The sequence below is a fragment of the Crocodylus porosus genome, unplaced genomic scaffold, assembly GCF_001723895.1.
Source record: "Crocodylus porosus isolate Cpor-Errol unplaced genomic scaffold, CroPor_comp1, whole genome shotgun sequence".
Classification (NCBI taxonomy): Eukaryota; Metazoa; Chordata; order Crocodylia; family Crocodylidae; genus Crocodylus; species Crocodylus porosus.
In genome coordinates this window covers 96,254,210-96,260,988 of record NW_017728943.1, presented here as the reverse complement: position 1 = coordinate 96,260,988, position 6,779 = coordinate 96,254,210, and the positions used below count along the sequence as shown (strand labels likewise).

The 6,779-nt window shown below is 41.4% G+C and overlaps 1 protein-coding gene across 1 annotated transcript in view; it reads left to right on the top strand.

Annotated features, from left to right (window-relative positions):
* Nucleotides 1-6,779, top strand: part of RYR2 (ryanodine receptor 2) — an 810,210-nt gene that overhangs the window by 35,135 nt on the left and 768,296 nt on the right. The gene's annotated exons all lie outside the window — the stretch shown is intronic.

Sequence of the window (6,779 nt, the reverse complement as noted above, 5' to 3'; positions counted from 1 at the left end):
GCAGGAAAAACTGAGATGACTGGAAAGGAGAGACGTAACAATGAAATATTTAGCATTTTAGATTTTTATAATCTGAGAGAGAATGTGGCACAGAGAAAATCAGTCACGATTCCAAGAATTAAAATGAAATAGGATTCTTCTTTGAAGACTGCCTTTAATGTATTTAAAAAAAAAATAATATATATGTGTGTATATATGTATATATATGTGTGTGTATATATGTATATATGTATAAATATTATTTAAAAATACATTATTAAAAAATATCTTAAAGTATTAAAAAAACCCAAACAAACCTTAAGGTATTTAAAAAAAATTGTATTTAAAAAGTTGCGTTAAAAAACGTTTACTGCACAATAGGCCAGTTATTCTCAACAAGGGTGCTGCAGCAAAATAAACCCAGAGAATTCAAAAAGGAATGAATAGTTTCAGAAACATTATGACTTGTTGTGGTCTTTCTGAGCTCTTCTCAGGAGAAGAATTCTTCTATTAGGTGTCAGTGGGCACATTTACATGTGCGCTTTACTGCTCCTTAGATTAATTTAATGCACAGTAAAGCATCACCTTCTACACCTGCTCCACCATTAGTGAGCAGCAGATTAATTTAGTCTGGGGTAAGGTAGTCCCATTAGACACAGGTACTAACCTACCCACAGTAAATTACTGTACTTAAACATGTGTAGATGGTTTTTTTTCCATAGATGTTTGAGCTGGAAAGGATCCCGGAGAATCATTGAGTCCAGCCACCTGCCCCAGGGGCAGGAAGTCAGCAGGGATCATAGGATCCCAGCAAGATAAGCATCCAAATGTGTTTTGAAGGCATTCAAAGTGGGCGCTTGAACCGCCTCAGGTGGCAGTCTGCTCCAAACCTTGGGGGTCTTGGACAGTGAAGAAGTTCTTTCTTATGTCCAGCCTGAACTGGTCACAGTGGAGTTTGTGACCGTTCGATCTTGTCATCCCTTGGGATGCTCTGGTGAACAGTTGTTCCCCCAGATCCTGATGAGCACCCCTGATAAGCTTATAGGTGGCTACCAGATCACCCCTGAGCCTGCGCTTTTCCAGGCTGAATAGCCCCATTGCTCTCAGCCTCTCATCATAATGTCTGTTTTCCTGACCTCTGATCGTGCGCGGTGGCTCTCCTCTCCTGGTGACATCCGGATTAATTTATTCTGGCATAGATTGACCCAGGGTATATTCAGGCCCATTAATTGCAGGTATAGATGTACCCACTGAGAGCATATGATGAAGACAGTGGACTATAATGAAAGCAGACATTTTTATGGTTGATGCATGAAGAAGGAGAGCAGGGATGGTAGTTAGTGGAAAACAAAAACCATAATATTTAGTTGTATAATGGTCACCTCTGACCTGGAGCCACTGAAAGGCAACAAGCATGGAAACTCGTAGAGACATTTTTTTGATACCTGGATTTCCAGGTATCAAATTTAGAGTCAGCACTGCAACTATGCAGCATGGGGAACTTTTTGTGTTCCCAGTGTCCCATGCTGCTTTCAGGTGTTGCAAATGGCACATGTGGGCCTGTCTGGACATGCCCACGTTGTGCTTTTGCATAATATAGAAACAATAGTATAAGGAATTAAAACAGATTATGTAACACGTAGAATGGTACATTTGTGGAGCAGTAACAAGCATAAATAAAAACTTGATTTTTTTCCAGTAATATTTAATATTTGTCTTTTTTAGGGCATTGCCTCATCTTACCAGAGTATAGAAATTATAATAATTTTGTTCATTATTTTCATTTCAAAGAGAATAAATTTATAGGTGTGATTTTTCAGTGGCTACTACTTGCCGGTATAATGAAAGAAAGGTCAAAACAATGGCATTTATTTAATAGTAAACTTTGAACTATGTGTGTAAAAACTCTTGTTACTTTGTTCTTTGCACTGAAAAGGCAATGAATATGGTGGTTACCATTGAAGGAGAAGGTTAATTTCTGAAAAACTGTGTAAATACAACTTGAAATACTGAAAGTCAGCTTTGATTCAAGACAAAATGAAGAAATGTAGCGATGCCTCTGACTAAGAAGTAACTGAGGTCCATAGGTGCTCTAGAGAATGGTGAAGTGATATGTTTACATTTGCACAGCTGAATTTTCTCCATTACTAGGGAAGATTTCACCCAGTAGAATATTGTGCTTTATATTGTGAGACAGACTGACTTCTAACCTAACTATTTATAAGTAAACAGTTTTTCAGTTTGGTGGGAAAAGCATTGCACTCCAAACTAAAGCAAAACTCCCGCTAAAATCCATGTCAATTTTTCTTGATCAAGGGTTGAGTCACAAAGCTGTGAATACAGTAAAAACAAATATGGAGTGTTATTACTATCTGAAGACATTTTTGCTTCTTTTGGAAACAATGCTTAGCTAGGATCACAGAATATAAAACAAATGAAGAATTTTGTGTTTATGTGTATTATTATAATGGGAGCAGTTGTGATAACTGTACTTAAAGCTGTATAACCACATATTAAGCTCCCTGCCTCTCAATATTTTCTGTTTAGTTCCCTTCCAAAGTTGAATATTTTTTTTTTTTGGAAAGATAGAAGGAAAATAGTTTAGTGATATTTTGTTTTTTGGCATAGGTAGACTAAAAAATTCTTTCCCTTGGTCCCTCGCATTTTCTTCCTACAGCTTATCTCCACCCCAGTTTTTTTAGACTAACCTTACGGTCAAAATGGCCATGGACTGAAAAATGAAATTTGGCATGACAATACACATTGTTGGGCTACTTTCTTTGTTCCAGAGAAAATTATTTAGGATGTGACAAAATCATGCATATTTGAAAATGTTTTTGAGAGATGTGAATGTATGGAATATGCACATGAGAATCTAAGCTTACATTTTGTTGAATCTGCTGATAATGATAACTTAAACTTTATATTCACAATATATTCTGCGTTGACCAGCATGGCAGAACTTCTACCTACAGTTGTGACTGGAGTCATTTTATTTCTGATGCTCTTGGATAAATAAAAAAGAAACAAACTAGCAGTCAAGATGGGATCTCACGAGTGTGGTATGCATTAAAACAACGAGAAGAATTTGCCTTAATTGTGTTTACTTGAAATCTATTGATATCCAAAATATTGGAACTATTGGAGTTTAGGATAGCATGCAGGAAAACTGCTTAAAGTTTTGTCCTCTTGATCTCCCTCTGTTATACAGTTTACTGTATATATCTTGAAGGTAATCAGGGCAAACTACTTCCTTTAATTATTATCCCTTATAGTTATAGAATATATCTTTATTTTTTTCCATATATAACACACCCACCTTGAACCTTGTTTTTGAAGGACTGAATGCAGTCAAAAAATCTTTCCTTGTAGTAACTAACTGAGTTGCAGGTAGGGAGCCATGCCTGGATGTTGGTCTGCTCCCAGACAGATTTTACCTCTATTTTTATCTGGAGTGACAAAAACTGCTGCTGCCATATTTCTCACATGTATTGTGCATTGAAATTTCCAGCCCCTTTTTTTGGAAAGAAGATGCATGTTGTATGCAAGAAAATAGGTAGAAACAAGGTAAGAATGAAAGATGGAACAATTTCAATCTTTAGTTTAACATGAAAAATGTAGACTATCTGGAATGCGCCAATGGAAAAGGCAGGGAGTAATAAAACATAGCTAGCCTATTACAAAACATGAAAACACTTTGTAGATGGATGCAAGAAAATAGCTTCAAAAATTTAATTTATTAACAAAAAACCATCTTGCATTAGCATGGCAAAAAACAGAGGCATTCCCTTGGGTGTACTCTTAATGAGTCCAACTTCTATTAGGTAGAATACCATATCTTAAACCAGTGATTCTCAACCATGGTCCCGTGGCACCCAGGGTTCCTTGAAAACCTCTCAAGGTGCCACAGGGTGCCACACAATTTTAGCACTGTTAGGTGTGCAATTTGATAAACCCAAGAGATTTCAAAAAATAATCCATAGTGTTAAAAACATCTGACCTGTTGTGCTTTATGAGTTCTTTGCAACTGGAAAATTGCCCTATACTTTGGTAGCCAAAAATAGGAGTTAAAACTAAGAGCTAGCATTTTCTGAGGGGGTACCTTGAGTCTAAAAAGGTAGAGAACTGCTGTCTTCTCAGTATTTAATTAAGAATACTGTCTTCACAGTATTTTAACAACTCAGAGAACCAGAGCACCTTTTAATTGGCTTCCAGCTCAAAATTGACACTTAGGAACAGTTAGTATCTAAATAAGTAAGGAATACCTTGTGTATCCATATATTGTTATGGAGATGCCATCCAGATGTCTTTTCAGATTTTCCAGCATTTGGTTAGAGCCCTTTGACTTTCCACCCACCAATACATGGAACTAGAATATGAATGTCAGCTCCCAGATTCTGCTAGCTTTTTTTTCCTCTATTGGAGATTTAAATTTCATAGCCATTATATGACTTTATAGTTTCCCTTTCAGAGCAGTTTTGTTTTTTCTTTTCTATATGCTTATTTATCATTCCTTTGTTTCTCTGTTAAATAGTGGCATCTTGAAGATAATTTTTTGCTTTACAGCTTTTTTTTTTGTTTGCCATCTTGTATTCATGATGTACTGAATAAATGTGTCACGGAGTGGGTGCAGGGGCGGCCGTGATCCTGCTAGCGCCCCCTGCCGTGTCAACTTAGGTGATCCAGCACCCTCTTATCCTTGCCTGCCACATCTTTGATGGTAATTGGTTCAATTAGGGAGGCTGCCTTTATCTCCTAATACACGGTATAAGTTGAACTACCCCTGCTCCGTATGGGGTGCCTCAGTGCACCCCCACCTTAAGGGCTAATGCGTGCCTCCAAACCTCCCCTTTAGCATGCCCCAAGCCTCGCAGCTGTACTGGACGTTCTCTTGTCCTATATTCACCCCTCCTGGGCTTCTATTCCCCTCTCACCCTCTCCTGGGCCTACTCGCCCCACTGGGCTTCTGTGCGGCTCTGTTGAGCTCTTATCAATCTGGCCCCTATCTGGATGTCAGCCCCTCTCCAGGCTTATGCCGTGCGCCTGCCCCTCTCCGGGACATATACTGTGTGCCCGCCCTTGTCCGGGACATATACTGTGTGCCAGTCAGGGACTAATTGCTCACTCCGGAGCCTCTTGTTCTGCTCGGCCCTCACTGGAGCCTGTGCTGCGCTGCTTGTGCTTCCCTCGGCCTCTCTGGGGCCTGTGCTGCGCTTCTCGCCCTTACTCGGGCTTCTCAAAGTTGGGCTCAGGCGGGCTTTTCCCTGCCTGGCCCCAGACCCGCTTTCTTGGGCCTAGCTCATGCGCCTCTCACACCCGTTGCCCCCTCTGGGGCCTATGCCGCGCCTCTCGCGCCTTGGGGCTCAGGTGGTGCTTAGCCATGCCTGGCCCCCTGACCCTGCTTTGGGGTCTTACGCCGTACTCGGTCTTTACTCCCGATACTGCCCCACTAGGCTAGGGTCAGGATACCCCGCTAGCTCCGGGGCTCTTTGCTGCCCCCGCTAGCTCCGGGGCTGGGCCAACACGCCCTCTCAGAGCACACTCTAAAATACAGCACCCTCTGCACCACTGGGAACCCCCAGAATATTGGGGGGCTCCCGTGAAGCCTCCTCACACGCCTACAGCCTCACCCGGTCCTCCAGTACAATGGTAACTAAACCAAACTATTAGCCAGCCGGCTACAACATAACATAAGCCCCAGGCTTATCATACAAAATCCCGTGCCATGCTGGCTCTCAACCCTACCTTCCTCCGGGTCCTCACTACCCCTGCATCATTGCAGCCGGTCAGCATGGTCAGGCAGCAATCATCCGCTCAGCTCTCCCACAGAGCTCCTGCAGCTGCCAGAAGGAACTACCCCTAGGCCCTGGCCTGGGCTGCTTATAAAGGCCCAGCCCTGCCCCCTCCTGGCCATGTGACCTGCCTGGTTGCCCCAGCAACCGGCACCTGGGCTGCCCTGGAAATTGGCAGCTAAGCCTGCATCGCCCTCATTAGTAGTGAGCACCCTAGTGCTCCGCTACACAATGCATTTTTAAAATTATATAAACTAAATATTACAGATGAAGACCAGGGAACAATTTATACCAATACATCAAACACTTGGGAATCCTGCCTCAGTAACTATAATCTCCCCTCCAGCCATCTTTATTATTAGTAGTTAACGCTTGTATTGTGGATTTTCTCAAGTATGTTGTAGCTAAACTTCTTGTTTTTATTTGTGTTTTTTTTTGTCTTCTGTCCATTTATCCATAGGCCTTTGTTCTACCTTCCAGTCTCTTCATATCATGTTCAGATACCACATTCTCATCTTTACGATTCAGTTGAATTTTTTATCTTGTGGCAACACAGCCTGGTATCATGTCCAGTGGACTTCAGTTCAGTATTTTTGTGTCTTTGACCTAGCTGACACTTCTCTGTACTTCAGTTTCCCCTCATAGCCATTGCGTATCTTGTTAGCTGAGACTGTAAGCTCCTCTGGGCAGGAACTGTCACTCACTCTCTTGTGCAGTAGTGCAATTCTCTGATCACATCTAAAGCCTCCAGGCAGCACTGTAATACAAGCAATCAATAAAAATAATTAAACAACTCCCTTATTTCCTATTGCTTTCCCATTGTACTTTTTGCTCTGCCAGTTCAACATACGGCAAAACTCCCCAAAGCAACTCTCACTAATAACTCTTTTTCTTATGTTGCTCTCTAGAATATGCACGGATCTTTGAAAATTCCTGGCACTCTGGTGTAGTGCCTGAAGACTGGAAGAAGGCCAATGTGGTGCCGATCTTCAAGAAAGGGAGGAGAGT